Genomic DNA, 15822 nt, shown 5'->3' on the forward strand with positions numbered 1-15822 from the left:
ACCGAGCTCCGACTTCGTGCGCACCTTGGAGCGCACAAAAGGTGCGCAACCCAGCCAAGGTGTGCGCACCCCGGTCAAACCGAGCTCCGAATCGTGCGCACCAGAGGTGCACGCCATCGTGCGCACCTTGGAGCACACTTCGGAGCCCTCCTTGGTGCGCGCCGATGTTGCGCACCTCGGAGCGCACCCGGGGAAAACAATGCAATTAACCCGACTTTCGACTTCGTGGGCACCTCGGAGCGCTCTCGGGTTCGCACCTCGGAGCACACCGAGGTGCGCACCTTTGATGCGCTGCCTTCACCAATTTCCAGAAAAGGCAAGAAAACATTGAGAAGGTGTGCGCACCGAGGTGCCCACCCTGGCGAAGGTGCACGCGAGGTGCGCACCCGGGGCAAACCGGGCTCCGACTTCGTGCACGCCGCACCTTGGAGCACACTTCGGAGCGCTCCTTGGTGCGCACCAGGGCGCGCAACCCAGCCGAGGTGCCCACCCCGGCGAAGGTGCACGCGAGGTGCGCACCCGGGGCAAACCGGGCTCCGACTTCGTGCACGCCATGGTGCCCACCGCGGCGAAGGTGCACGCGAGGTGCGCACCCGGGGCAAACCGGGCTCCGACTTCGTGCACGCCGCACCTTGGAGCACACTTCGGAGCGCTCCTTGGTGCGCACCATGGTGCCCACCAGGGCGCGCAACCCCGCCGAAGGTGCACGCGAGGTGCGCACCCGGGGCAAACCGGGCTCCGACTTCGTGCACGCCGCACCTTGGAGCACACTTCGGAGCGCTCCTTGGTGCGCACCATGGTGCCCACCAGGGCGCGCAACCCCGCCGAAGGTGCACGCGAGGTGCGCACCCGGGGCAAACCGGGCTCCGACTTCGTGCACGCCATGGTGCGCACCGCGGCGAAGGTGCGCACCCGGGGCAAACCGGGCTCCGACTTCGTGCACGCCGCACCTTGGAGCACACTTCGGAGCGCTCCTTGGTGCGCACCAGGGCGCGCAACCCAGCCGAGGTGCCCACCCCGGCGAAGGTGCACGCGAGGTGCGTACCCGGGGCAAACCGGGCTCCGACTTCGTGCACGCCGCACCTTGGAGCACACTTCGGAGCGCTCCTTGGTGCGCACCATGGTGCCCACCAGGCCGCGCAACCCAGCCAAGGTGTGCGCACCAAGGTGCACGCGAGGTGCGCACCCGGGGCAAACCGGGGTCCGACTTCGTGCACGCCGCACCTTGGAGCACACATCGGGGCGCTCCCGGGTTCGCACCGGCGTTGCGCACCGTGGTGGGCACCTCGGAGCACACCAAGGTGGGCAGCGAGGTGCGCACCTTTGATGCGATGCCTTCACTAATTTCCATAAAAGGCAAAAAAAAAACGAGATTTTAAAATTTCCGTTTTGAAAGATAGTGAGAAAAAGGGAATGCTGGTGCCATCTTGAGCCCGCCCTGGTGCGCAGCCCAGCCAAGGTGTGCGCACCAAGGTGCCCACCCTGGCGAAGGTGCGCGCCCGGGCAATTAACCCAACTTCCAACTTCGCGCGCGCCAGGGTGGGAGCGCACCCAACAACCGGGCCTGGGAAGAGCCAATGCGAGAAACCCCACCAAACGCTCTGACAAAAAAAGAGGGGGCGCTCCAGTAACCCCGCTTCGGAGCGCACCCTGGGCAAACCCAGCCAAGGTGCCCACCCCGGCCAAGGTGCAGGCGAGGTGCGCACCCGAGGCAAACCGGGCTCCGACAACGTGCACGCCGCACCTTGGAGCACACTTCGTAGCGCTCCCGGGTGCGCACCTCAGAGCACACCAAGGTGGGCAGCGAGGTGCGCACCTTTGATGCGCTGCCTTCACTAATTTCCAGAAAAGGCAAAAAAAAAAGGAGATTTTAAAATTTCCGTTTTGAAAGATAGTGAAAAAAACGGAACGCGCGTGCCATCTTGAGCCCGCCCTGGTGCGCAGCCCAGGTAAGGTGCCCACCCTGGCAAAGGTGCGCACCCGGGCAATTAACCCTACTTCCGACTTCGTGCGCGCCAGGGTGGCAACCGGGCCTCGGAAGAGCCAATGCGAGAAACCCCACCAAACGCTCCGACAAAAAAAGAGGCGGCGCTCCAATAACCCCGCTTCGGAGCGCAGCCGGGGCAAACCCAGCCAAGGTGCCCACCCCGACGAAGGTGCACGCGAGGTGCGCACCCGGGGCAAACCGGGCTCCGACAACGTGCACGCAGCACCTTGGAGCACACTTCGAAGCACTCCCGGGTGCCCACCGGCGTTGCGCACCGTGGTGGGCAGCGAGGTGCGCACCTTTGATGCGCTGCCTTCACTAATTTCCAGAAAAAGGCAAAAAAAAATGAGATTTTAAAATTTCCGTTTTGAAAGATAGTGAAAAAAAAGGAACGCGGGTGCCATCTTGAGCCCGCCCTGGTGCGCAGCCCAGGCAAGGCATGCGCACCAAGGTGCCCACCCGAGGTGCACACCCGGGGCAAACCGGGCTCCGACTTCGTGCAGGCCGCACCTTGGAGCACACTTCGGAGCGCTCCTTGGTGCGCACCATGGTGCCCACCAGGGCGCGCAACCCAGCCAAGGTCTGCACACTAAGGTGCCCACCCCGGCGAAGGTGCACGCGAGGTGCGCACCCGGGGCAAACCGGGCTCCGACTTCGTGCACGCCATGGTGCCCACCGCGGCGAAGGTGCACGCGAGGTGCGCACCCGGGGCAAACCGGGCTCCGACTTCGTGCACGCCGCACCTTGGAGCACACTTCGGAGCGCTCCTTGGTGCGCACCATGGTGCCCACCAGGGCGCGCAACCCAGCCAAGGTGTGCGCACCAAGGTGCACGCGAGGTGCGCACCCGGGGCAAACCGGGGTCCGACTTCGTGCACGCCGCACCTTGGAGCACACATCGGAGCGCTCCCAGGTTCGCACCAGCGTTGCGCACCTTTGATGCGCTGCCTTCACTAATTTCCAGAAAAGGCAAAAAAAAACGATATTTTAAAATTTCCGTTCTGAAAGATAGTGAAAAAAACGGAACGCGGGTGCCATCTTGAGCCCTTCCTGGTGCGCAGCCCAGGCAAGTTGTGCGCACCAAGGTGCCCACCCTGGCGGAGGTGCGCGCCCGGGGCAAACCGGGCTCCGACTTCGTGCACTGCATGGTGCCCACCAAGGCGCGCAACCCAGCCAAGGTGCCCACCGCAGCGAAGGTGCACGCGAGGTGCACACCCGGGGCAAACCGGGCTCCGACTTCGTGCACGCCGCACCTTGGAGCACACTTCAGAGCGCTCCTTGGTGCGCACCAGGGCGCGCAACCCAGCCGAGGTGCCCACCCCGGCGAAGGTGCACGCGAGGTGCGCACCCGGGGCAAACCGGGCTCCGACTTCGTGCACGCCATGGTGCCCACCGCGGCGAAGGTGCGCACCCGGGGCAAACCGGGCTCCGACTTCGTGCACGCCGCACCTTGGAGCACACTTCGGAGCGCTCCTTGGTGCGCACCATGGTGCCCACCAGGCCGCGCAACCCAGCCAAGGTGTGCGCACCAAGGTGCACGCGAGGTGCGCACCCGGGGCAAACCGGGGTCCGACTTCGTGCACGCCGCACCTTGGAGCACACATCGGGGCGCTCCCGGGTTCGCACCGGCGTTGCGCACCGTGGTGGGCACCTCGGAGCACACCAAGGTGGGCAGCGAGGTGCGCACCTTTGATGCGATGCCTTCACTAATTTCCATAAAAGGCAAAAAAAAAACGAGATTTTAAAATTTCCGTTTTGAAAGATAGTGAGAAAAAGGGAATGCTGGTGCCATCTTGAGCCCGCCCTGGTGCGCAGCCCAGCCAAGGTTTGCGCACCAAGGTGCCCACCCTGGCGAAGGTGCGCGCCCGGGCAATTAACCCAACTTCCAACTTCGCGCGCGCCAGGGTGGGAGCGCACCCAACAACCGGGCCTGGGAAGAGCCAATGCGAGAAACCCCACCAAACTCTCTGACAAAAAAAGAGGGGGCGCTCCAGTAACCCCGCTTCGGAGCGCACCCTGGGCAAACCCAGCCAAGGTGCCCACCCCGGCCAAGGTGCAGGCGAGGTGCGCACCCGGGGCAAACCGGGCTCCGACAACGTGCACGCCGCACCTTGGAGCACACTTCGTAGCGCTCCCGGGTGCGCACCTCAGAGCACACCAAGGTGGGCAGCGAGGTGCGCACCTTTGATGCGCTGCCTTCACTAATTTCCAGAAAAGGCAAAAAAAAAAGGAGATTTTAAAATTTCCGTTTTGAAAGATAGTGAAAAAAACGGAACGCGCGTGCCATCTTGAGCCCGCCCTGGTGCGCAGCCCAGGTAAGGTGCCACCCTGGCAAAGGTGCGCACCCGGGCAATTAACCCTACTTCCGACTTCGTGCGCGCCAGGGTGGCAACCGGGCCTCGGAAGAGCCAATGCGAGAAACCCCACCAAACGCTCCGACAAAAAAAGAGGCGGCGCTCCAATAACCCCGCTTCGGAGCGCAGCCGGGGCAAACCAAGCCAAGGTGCCCACCCCGACGAAGGTGCACGCGAGGTGCGCACCCGGGGCAAACCGGGCTCCGACAACGTGCACGCAGCACCTTGGAGCACACTTCGAAGCACTCCCGGGTGCCCACCGGCGTTGCGCACCGTGGTGGGCAGCGAGGTGCGCACCTTTGATGCGCTGCCTTCACTAATTTCCAGAAAAAGGCAAAAAAAAATGAGATTTTAAAATTTCCGTTTTGAAAGATAGTGAAAAAAAAGGAACGCGGGTGCCATCTTGAGCCCGCCCTGGTGCGCAGCCCAGGCAAGGCATGCGCACCAAGGTGCCCACCCGAGGTGCACACCCGGGGCAAACCGGGCTCCGACTTCGTGCAGGCCGCACCTTGGAGCACACTTCGGAGCGCTCCTTGGTGCGCACCATGGTGCCCACCAGGGCGCACCCGAGGCAAACCGGGCTCCGACTTCGTGCACGCCGCACCTTGGAGCACACATCGGAGCGCTCCCAGGTTCGCACCAGCGTTGCGCACCTTTGATGCGCTGCCTTCACTAATTTCCAGAAAAGGCAAAAAAAAACGATATTTTAAAATTTCCGTTCTGAAAGATAGTGAAAAAAACGGAACGCGGGTGCCATCTTGAGCCCTTCCTGATGCGCAGCCCAGGCAAGTTGTGCGCACCAAGGTGCCCACCCTGGCGGAGGTGCGCGCCCGGGGCAAACCGGGCTCCGACTTCGTGCACTGCATGGTGCCCACCAAGGCGCGCAACCCAGCCAAGGTGCCCACCGCAGCGAAGGTGCACGCGAGGTGCGCACCCGAGGTGCACACCCGGGGCAAACCGGGCTCCGACTTCGTGCACGCCGCACCTTGGAGCACACTTCAGAGCGCTCCTTGGTACGCACCAGGGCGCGCAACCCAGCCAAGGTGCTCACCCCGGCGAAGGTGCACGCGAGGTGCGCACCCGGGGCAAACCGGGCTCGGACTTCGTGCACGCCGCACCTTGGAGCACACATCGGAGCGCTCCCGGGTTCGCACCAGCATTGCGCACCTTTGATGCGCTGCCTTCACTAATTTCCAGAAAAGGCAAAAAAAAGAAAAAAATGAGATTTTAAAATTTCCGTTTTGAAAGATAGTGAAAAAAACGGAACGCGGGTGCCATCTTGAGCCCGCCCTGGTGTGCAGCCCAGGCAAGTTGTGCGCACCAAGGCACCCACCCTGGCCAAGGTGGGTCACGGGGTGGGTCCTAGGGTGGGTAACGGGGTGGGTACTAAGGTGCGTGCCAAGGTGGGTCATAGGGTGGGTGCCAAGGTGGGCACCAGGGTGGGTGTGCACCAACCCTAGCCAGGGTAGGTCACGGGGTGGTTGTCGGGGTGGGCGTCAAGGAGCCAAGGTGGGTGGCAAGTAGCCAAGTTGCGTGCCAAGGTGGGTGTCGGGGTGGGTGCCAAGGATCCAAGGTGGGTGCCAAGGAACCAAGGTGGGTGTCTGGGTGGGTGCCGAGGTGGGAGCCAGGGTGGGTCCCAAGGTGAGTGCAAAGGTGGGTGCCAGGGTCAAGGTGAGTGCCAATGTGGGTTCCAAGGTGCCAGGGTCAGGGTGAGTGCCAATGTGGGTTCAAAGGTGCTAAGTTGGGTGCGAGGTTGGGTGCGAGGGTGGGTGGGTGCCAAGGTGTGCTAGGTGGAAGCCCGGGTGGGTCGGCATCCCATGGGTGTCGAGTTGGGTGCCTGATGGGTGCTTCTTGTCAAGTTTTAGTCGTCGGGACTCATTTCGAGCCTTAGAGGTCGTTTCTTGTCCGGTTGCCCTGTCTTCGACCTGGGAACCCAATTTTGGTCCTCGGGTCCCATTTTTTTTTGTCTCGCATCCCACTTTTGGCCTGTGGCCTTTTCGGGGTCGATTCTCGTTTTGGGCATCAGAGCATGTTTCTTCTCCTAAAACCCAATATTTGTTTATTAAGTCTCGGAACACATTTTTGTTCTCGTGGACCCATCATGGGTCTTGGAACGCATTTGTGGTCCTTGGGTCCCATTTTGCATCCCGAAACTTGTGTTTTGGTGCTTGATCCCTATTTTGGGTGCCCACCTTGCACCAAGTGCGCACCCGGGGCAAACCGAGCGCCTTGGTGCACCGGGGCAAGATCGAGCGTGCACCCGAGGCGCCCCGAACATGCACCAAGGTGCACTCGGCCCACATGTGAGCGCAGGTCGTTGCGCCCGAGGTGGTGTGTGGGCACCGCGTTGCAGACGGGACACTGCACGCACACGACGCCCCCTCCAGGTGCACGCACGTAGGCCGGGCCGGGTGCACACCCGACGCCCTAGCAAGGTGCGCGCACCCGGGCAGGGCTCACACTTGGCGAACGGGGCGCACTTCGCGAGGGAGGGTGTGCACCTCGACGGGGGTGGGTGGCCGGGGTGGATTCGCACGTGGGTCGCGGTTTGCTAAGTACACACTGCGACAAGCTCATAACGGGTGCGATCATACCAGCGTTAGTGCACCGGATCCCATCAGAACTCCGCAGTTAAGCGCGCTTGGGCCGGAGTAGTACTGGGATGGGTGACCTCCCGGGAAGTCCCGGTGTTGCACCCTTTTTTAGTTTTTCGCCGGGCGTCGCAATGCTATTTGAATAAACCTTTTGCCCGTTTGCGTTCTCGTCGGGGCCGGGCCGGGCCGGGGTGCGCTGCCCGCACTACCGCGCGCGCGGGGGCGACACCGAGCGCGCACCCGAGGCGCCCCGAGCACACAGGCCACGGTGCAACCCGGGCGTTGTGCGCGCACCCCGGTGCGCCCGAGGTGCTGCGCGCGCACCCAGGTGAAATCGGTGTGCACCTCGGCCAGTGCGCGCTCGGTCGAGTCGCGCACGTTGGCCAAGGTGCACGGTGATGTTTCTTACTCTAAGGTTCCGCACCAGACGCCCGGGACAGGTGAGCGAAGCTGGGCGGGGCCGGGTGCGCGGCCGGGGCAGGTGCACGCAGCTGGAGAGAGCTTTGGAGCACACTTCGGAGCGCACCAATGATGCGCTCCATTCAAAAGTTTCCTGAAAAGGCAAAAAAAGTTGAGATTATAGAATTTCCCACTTGAGAGATTGTAAAAAAAAAAAATTTAAAATGAAGGAAACGCGGGTGCCAAGGTGTGCGCAGCCCAGCCAAGGTGTGCGCACCAAGGCGCCCACCCTGGCGAAGGTGCACGCAAGGTGCGCACCCGAGGCAAACCGGACAATTAACCCAACTTTCGACTTCGCGCGCACCTTGGAGCGCACTTCGGAGCGCTCCTTGGTGCGCACCAATCTTGGGCACCTCGGAGTGCACCATGGCGCCCACCAAGGTGCGCACCCGGGGCAAACCGAGCTCCGACTTCGTGCGCACCTTGGAGCGCACGAAAGGTGCGCACCATGGCGCCCACCAAGGTGCGCAGCCCAGCCAAGGCGTGCGCATCAAGGTGCGCACCCTGGCGAAGGTGCGCACCCGGGGCAAACCGAGCTCCGACTTCGTGCGCACCTTGGAGCGCACAAAAGGTGCGCAACCCAGCCAAGGTGTGCGCACCCCGGTCAAACCGAGCTCCGAATCGTGCGCACCAGAGGTGCACGCCATCGTGCGCACCTTGGAGCACACTTCGGAGCCCTCCTTGGTGCGCGCCGATGTTGCGCACCTCGGAGCGCACCCGGGGAAAACAATGCAATTAACCCGACTTTCGACTTCGTGGGCACCTCGGAGCGCTCTCGGGTTCGCACCTCGGAGCACACCGAGGTGCGCACCTTTGATGCGCTGCCTTCACCAATTTCCAGAAAAGGCAAGAAAACATTGAGAAGGTGTGCGCACCGAGGTGCCCACCCTGGCGAAGGTGCACGCGAGGTGCGCACCCGGGGCAAACCGGGCTCCGACTTCGTGCACGCCGCACCTTGGAGCACACTTCGGAGCGCTCCTTGGTGCGCACCAGGGCGCGCAACCCAGCCGAGGTGCCCACCCCGGCGAAGGTGCACGCGAGGTGCGCACCCGGGGCAAACCGGGCTCCGACTTCGTGCACGCCATGGTGCCCACCGCGGCGAAGGTGCACGCGAGGTGCGCACCCGGGGCAAACCGGGCTCCGACTTCGTGCACGCCGCACCTTGGAGCACACTTCGGAGCGCTCCTTGGTGCGCACCATGGTGCCCACCAGGGCGTGCAACCCCGCCGAAGGTGCACGCGAGGTGCGCACCCGGGGCAAACCGGGCTCCGACTTCGTGCACGCCGCACCTTGGAGCACACTTCGGAGCGCTCCTTGGTGCGCACCATGGTGCCCACCAGGGCGCGCAACCCCGCCGAAGGTGCACGCGAGGTGCGCACCCGGGGCAAACCGGGCTCCGACTTCGTGCACGCCATGGTGCGCACCGCGGCGAAGGTGCGCACCCGGGGCAAACCGGGCTCCGACTTCGTGCACGCCGCACCTTGGAGCACACTTCGGAGCGCTCCTTGGTGCGCACCAGGGCGCGCAACCCAGCCGAGGTGCCCACCCCGGCGAAGGTGCACGCGAGGTGCGTACCCGGGGCAAACCGGGCTCCGACTTCGTGCACGCCGCACCTTGGAGCACACTTCGGAGCGCTCCTTGGTGCGCACCATGGTGCCCACCAGGCCGCGCAACCCAGCCAAGGTGTGCGCACCAAGGTGCACGCGAGGTGCGCACCCGGGGCAAACCGGGGTCCGACTTCGTGCACGCCGCACCTTGGAGCACACATCGGGGCGCTCCCGGGTTCGCACCGGCGTTGCGCACCGTGGTGGGCACCTCGGAGCACACCAAGGTGGGCAGCGAGGTGCGCACCTTTGATGCGATGCCTTCACTAATTTCCATAAAAGGCAAAAAAAAAACGAGATTTTAAAATTTCCGTTTTGAAAGATAGTGAGAAAAAGGGAATGCTGGTGCCATCTTGAGCCCGCCCTGGTGCGCAGCCCAGCCAAGGTGTGCGCACCAAGGTGCCCACCCTGGCGAAGGTGCGCGCCCGGGCAATTAACCCAACTTCCAACTTCGCGCGCGCCAGGGTGGGAGCGCACCCAACAACCGGGCCTGGGAAGAGCCAATGCGAGAAACCCCACCAAACGCTCTGACAAAAAAAGAGGGGGCGCTCCAGTAACCCCGCTTCGGAGCGCACCCTGGGCAAACCCAGCCAAGGTGCCCACCCCGGCCAAGGTGCAGGCGAGGTGCGCACCCGGGGCAAACCGGGCTCCGACAACGTGCACGCCGCACCTTGGAGCACACTTCGTAGCGCTCCCGGGTGCGCACCTCAGAGCACACCAAGGTGGGCAGCGAGGTGCGCACCTTTGATGCGCTGCCTTCACTAATTTCCAGAAAAGGCAAAAAAAAAAGGAGATTTTAAAATTTCCGTTTTGAAAGATAGTGAAAAAAACGGAACGCGCGTGCCATCTTGAGCCCGCCCTGGTGCGCAGCCCAGGTAAGGTGCCCACCCTGGCAAAGGTGCGCACCCGGGCAATTAACCCTACTTCCGACTTCGTGCGCGCCAGGGTGGCAACCGGGCCTCGGAAGAGCCAATGCGAGAAACCCCACCAAACGCTCCGACAAAAAAAGAGGCGGCGCTCCAATAACCCCGCTTCGGAGCGCAGCCGGGGCAAACCCAGCCAAGGTGCCCACCCCGACGAAGGTGCACGCGAGGTGCGCACCCGGGGCAAACCGGGCTCCGACAACGTGCACGCAGCACCTTGGAGCACACTTCGAAGCACTCCCGGGTGCCCACCGGCGTTGCGCACCGTGGTGGGCAGCGAGGTGCGCACCTTTGATGCGCTGCCTTCACTAATTTCCAGAAAAAGGCAAAAAAAAATGAGATTTTAAAATTTCCGTTTTGAAAGATAGTGAAAAAAAAGGAACGCGGGTGCCATCTTGAGCCCGCCCTGGTGCGCAGCCCAGGCAAGGCATGCGCACCAAGGTGCCCACCCGAGGTGCACACCCGGGGCAAACCGGGCTCCGACTTCGTGCAGGCCGCACCTTGGAGCACACTTCGGAGCGCTCCTTGGTGCGCACCATGGTGCCCACCAGGGCGCGCAACCCAGCCAAGGTCTGCACACTAAGGTGCCCACCCCGGCGAAGGTGCACGCGAGGTGCGCACCCGGGGCAAACCGGGCTCCGACTTCGTGCACGCCATGGTGCCCACCGCGGCGAAGGTGCACGCGAGGTGCGCACCCGGGGCAAACCGGGCTCCGACTTCGTGCACGCCGCACCTTGGAGCACACTTCGGAGCGCTCCTTGGTGCGCACCATGGTGCCCACCAGGGCGCGCAACCCAGCCAAGGTGTGCGCACCAAGGTGCACGCGAGGTGCGCACCCGGGGCAAACCGGGGTCCGACTTCGTGCACGCCGCACCTTGGAGCACACATCGGAGCGCTCCCAGGTTCGCACCAGCGTTGCGCACCTTTGATGCGCTGCCTTCACTAATTTCCAGAAAAGGCAAAAAAAAACGATATTTTAAAATTTCCGTTCTGAAAGATAGTGAAAAAAACGGAACGCGGGTGCCATCTTGAGCCCTTCCTGGTGCGCAGCCCAGGCAAGTTGTGCGCACCAAGGTGCCCACCCTGGCGGAGGTGCGCGCCCGGGGCAAACCGGGCTCCGACTTCGTGCACTGCATGGTGCCCACCAAGGCGCGCAACCCAGCCAAGGTGCCCACCGCAGCGAAGGTGCACGCGAGGTGCACACCCGGGGCAAACCGGGCTCCGACTTCGTGCACGCCGCACCTTGGAGCACACTTCAGAGCGCTCCTTGGTGCGCACCAGGGCGCGCAACCCAGCCGAGGTGCCCACCCCGGCGAAGGTGCACGCGAGGTGCGCACCCGGGGCAAACCGGGCTCCGACTTCGTGCACGCCATGGTGCCCACCGCGGCGAAGGTGCGCACCCGGGGCAAACCGGGCTCCGACTTCGTGCACGCCGCACCTTGGAGCACACTTCGGAGCGCTCCTTGGTGCGCACCATGGTGCCCACCAGGCCGCGCAACCCAGCCAAGGTGTGCGCACCAAGGTGCACGCGAGGTGCGCACCCGGGGCAAACCGGGGTCCGACTTCGTGCACGCCGCACCTTGGAGCACACATCGGGGCGCTCCCGGGTTCGCACCGGCGTTGCGCACCGTGGTGGGCACCTCGGAGCACACCAAGGTGGGCAGCGAGGTGCGCACCTTTGATGCGATGCCTTCACTAATTTCCATAAAAGGCAAAAAAAAAACGAGATTTTAAAATTTCCGTTTTGAAAGATAGTGAGAAAAAGGGAATGCTGGTGCCATCTTGAGCCCGCCCTGGTGCGCAGCCCAGCCAAGGTTTGCGCACCAAGGTGCCCACCCTGGCGAAGGTGCGCGCCCGGGCAATTAACCCAACTTCCAACTTCGCGCGCGCCAGGGTGGGAGCGCACCCAACAACCGGGCCTGGGAAGAGCCAATGCGAGAAACCCCACCAAACTCTCTGACAAAAAAAGAGGGGGCGCTCCAGTAACCCCGCTTCGGAGCGCACCCTGGGCAAACCCAGCCAAGGTGCCCACCCCGGCCAAGGTGCAGGCGAGGTGCGCACCCGGGGCAAACCGGGCTCCGACAACGTGCACGCCGCACCTTGGAGCACACTTCGTAGCGCTCCCGGGTGCGCACCTCAGAGCACACCAAGGTGGGCAGCGAGGTGCGCACCTTTGATGCGCTGCCTTCACTAATTTCCAGAAAAGGCAAAAAAAAAAGGAGATTTTAAAATTTCCGTTTTGAAAGATAGTGAAAAAAACGGAACGCGCGTGCCATCTTGAGCCCGCCCTGGTGCGCAGCCCAGGTAAGGTGCCACCCTGGCAAAGGTGCGCACCCGGGCAATTAACCCTACTTCCGACTTCGTGCGCGCCAGGGTGGCAACCGGGCCTCGGAAGAGCCAATGCGAGAAACCCCACCAAACGCTCCGACAAAAAAAGAGGCGGCGCTCCAATAACCCCGCTTCGGAGCGCAGCCGGGGCAAACCAAGCCAAGGTGCCCACCCCGACGAAGGTGCACGCGAGGTGCGCACCCGGGGCAAACCGGGCTCCGACAACGTGCACGCAGCACCTTGGAGCACACTTCGAAGCACTCCCGGGTGCCCACCGGCGTTGCGCACCGTGGTGGGCAGCGAGGTGCGCACCTTTGATGCGCTGCCTTCACTAATTTCCAGAAAAAGGCAAAAAAAAATGAGATTTTAAAATTTCCGTTTTGAAAGATAGTGAAAAAAAAGGAACGCGGGTGCCATCTTGAGCCCGCCCTGGTGCGCAGCCCAGGCAAGGCATGCGCACCAAGGTGCCCACCCGAGGTGCACACCCGGGGCAAACCGGGCTCCGACTTCGTGCAGGCCGCACCTTGGAGCACACTTCGGAGCGCTCCTTGGTGCGCACCATGGTGCCCACCAGGGCGCACCCGAGGCAAACCGGGCTCCGACTTCGTGCACGCCGCACCTTGGAGCACACATCGGAGCGCTCCCAGGTTCGCACCAGCGTTGCGCACCTTTGATGCGCTGCCTTCACTAATTTCCAGAAAAGGCAAAAAAAAACGATATTTTAAAATTTCCGTTCTGAAAGATAGTGAAAAAAACGGAACGCGGGTGCCATCTTGAGCCCTTCCTGATGCGCAGCCCAGGCAAGTTGTGCGCACCAAGGTGCCCACCCTGGCGGAGGTGCGCGCCCGGGGCAAACCGGGCTCCGACTTCGTGCACTGCATGGTGCCCACCAAGGCGCGCAACCCAGCCAAGGTGCCCACCGCAGCGAAGGTGCACGCGAGGTGCGCACCCGAGGTGCACACCCGGGGCAAACCGGGCTCCGACTTCGTGCACGCCGCACCTTGGAGCACACTTCAGAGCGCTCCTTGGTACGCACCAGGGCGCGCAACCCAGCCAAGGTGCTCACCCCGGCGAAGGTGCACGCGAGGTGCGCACCCGGGGCAAACCGGGCTCGGACTTCGTGCACGCCGCACCTTGGAGCACACATCGGAGCGCTCCCGGGTTCGCACCAGCATTGCGCACCTTTGATGCGCTGCCTTCACTAATTTCCAGAAAAGGCAAAAAAAAGAAAAAAATGAGATTTTAAAATTTCCGTTTTGAAAGATAGTGAAAAAAACGGAACGCGGGTGCCATCTTGAGCCCGCCCTGGTGTGCAGCCCAGGCAAGTTGTGCGCACCAAGGCACCCACCCTGGCCAAGGTGGGTCACGGGGTGGGTCCTAGGGTGGGTAACGGGGTGGGTACTAAGGTGCGTGCCAAGGTGGGTCATAGGGTGGGTGCCAAGGTGGGCACCAGGGTGGGTGTGCACCAACCCTAGCCAGGGTAGGTCACGGGGTGGTTGTCGGGGTGGGCGTCAAGGAGCCAAGGTGGGTGGCAAGTAGCCAAGTTGCGTGCCAAGGTGGGTGTCGGGGTGGGTGCCAAGGATCCAAGGTGGGTGCCAAGGAACCAAGGTGGGTGTCTGGGTGGGTGCCGAGGTGGGAGCCAGGGTGGGTCCCAAGGTGAGTGCAAAGGTGGGTGCCAGGGTCAAGGTGAGTGCCAATGTGGGTTCCAAGGTGCCAGGGTCAGGGTGAGTGCCAATGTGGGTTCAAAGGTGCTAAGTTGGGTGCGAGGTTGGGTGCGAGGGTGGGTGGGTGCCAAGGTGTGCTAGGTGGAAGCCCGGGTGGGTCGGCATCCCATGGGTGTCGAGTTGGGTGCCTGATGGGTGCTTCTTGTCAAGTTTTAGTCGTCGGGACTCATTTCGAGCCTTAGAGGTCGTTTCTTGTCCGGTTGCCCTGTCTTCGACCTGGGAACCCAATTTTGGTCCTCGGGTCCCATTTTTTTTTGTCTCGCATCCCACTTTTGGCCTGTGGCCTTTTCGGGGTCGATTCTCGTTTTGGGCATCAGAGCATGTTTCTTCTCCTAAAACCCAATATTTGTTTATTAAGTCTCGGAACACATTTTTGTTCTCGTGGACCCATCATGGGTCTTGGAACGCATTTGTGGTCCTTGGGTCCCATTTTGCATCCCGAAACTTGTGTTTTGGTGCTTGATCCCTATTTTGGGTGCCCACCTTGCACCAAGTGCGCACCCGGGGCAAACCGAGCGCCTTGGTGCACCGGGGCAAGATCGAGCGTGCACCCGAGGCGCCCCGAACATGCACCAAGGTGCACTCGGCCCACATGTGAGCGCAGGTCGTTGCGCCCGAGGTGGTGTGTGGGCACCGCGTTGCAGACGGGACACTGCACGCACACGACGCCCCCTCCAGGTGCACGCACGTAGGCCGGGCCGGGTGCACACCCGACGCCCTAGCAAGGTGCGCGCACCCGGGCAGGGCTCACACTTGGCGAACGGGGCGCACTTCGCGAGGGAGGGTGTGCACCTCGACGGGGGTGGGTGGCCGGGGTGGATTCGCACGTGGGTCGCGGTTTGCTAAGTACACACTGCGACAAGCTCATAACGGGTGCGATCATACCAGCGTTAGTGCACCGGATCCCATCAGAACTCCGCAGTTAAGCGCGCTTGGGCCGGAGTAGTACTGGGATGGGTGACCTCCCGGGAAGTCCCGGTGTTGCACCCTTTTTTAGTTTTTCGCCGGGCGTCGCAATGCTATTTGAATAAACCTTTTGCCCGTTTGCGTTCTCGTCGGGGCCGGGCCGGGCCGGGGTGCGCTGCCCGCACTACCGCGCGCGCGGGGGCGACACCGAGCGCGCACCCGAGGCGCCCCGAGCACACAGGCCACGGTGCAACCCGGGCGTTGTGCGCGCACCCCGGTGCGCCCGAGGTGCTGCGCGCGCACCCAGGTGAAATCGGTGTGCACCTCGGCCAGTGCGCGCTCGGTCGAGTCGCGCACGTTGGCCAAGGTGCACGGTGATGTTTCTTACTCTAAGGTTCCGCACCAGACGCCCGGGACAGGTGAGCGAAGCTGGGCGGGGCCGGGTGCGCGGCCGGGGCAGGTGCACGCAGCTGGAGAGAGCTTTGGAGCACACTTCGGAGCGCACCAATGATGCGCTCCATTCAAAAGTTTCCTGAAAAGGCAAAAAAAGTTGAGATTATAGAATTTCCCACTTGAGAGATTGTAAAAAAAAAAAATTTAAAATGAAGGAAACGCGGGTGCCAAGGTGTGCGCAGCCCAGCCAAGGTGTGCGCACCAAGGCGCCCACCCTGGCGAAGGTGCACGCAAGGTGCGCACCCGAGGCAAACCGGACAATTAACCCAACTTTCGACTTCGCGCGCACCTTGGAGCGCACTTCGGAGCGCTCCTTGGTGCGCACCAATCTTGGGCACCTCGGAGTGCACCATGGCGCCCACCAAGGTGCGCACCCGGGGCAAACCGAGCTCCGACTTCGTGCGCACCTTGGAGCGCACGAAAGGTGCGCACCATGGCGCCCACCAAGGTGCGCAGCCCAGCCAAGGCGTGCGCATCAAGGTGCGCACCCT

The 15822-nt window shown here is 62.8% G+C and overlaps 2 non-coding genes across 2 annotated transcripts; both read left to right on the forward strand.

Annotated features, from left to right (window-relative positions):
• The first annotated feature begins 6920 nt into the window (after positions 1–6920).
• On the forward strand, positions 6921–7039 carry LOC131873011 (5S ribosomal RNA). The gene has a single exon (XR_009371051.1). It is a non-coding gene; the product is annotated as a 5S ribosomal RNA (ribosomal RNA).
• A 7804-nt stretch (positions 7040–14843) lies between these two features.
• Positions 14844–14962, forward strand: LOC131873012 (5S ribosomal RNA). Its single transcript, XR_009371052.1, has one exon. It is a non-coding gene; the product is annotated as a 5S ribosomal RNA (ribosomal RNA).
• Positions 14963–15822: the final 860 nt, after the last annotated feature.

This window comes from Cryptomeria japonica, unplaced genomic scaffold (genome assembly GCF_030272615.1).
Source record: "Cryptomeria japonica unplaced genomic scaffold, Sugi_1.0 HiC_scaffold_979, whole genome shotgun sequence".
Taxonomy (NCBI): Eukaryota; Viridiplantae; Streptophyta; class Pinopsida; order Cupressales; family Cupressaceae; genus Cryptomeria; species Cryptomeria japonica.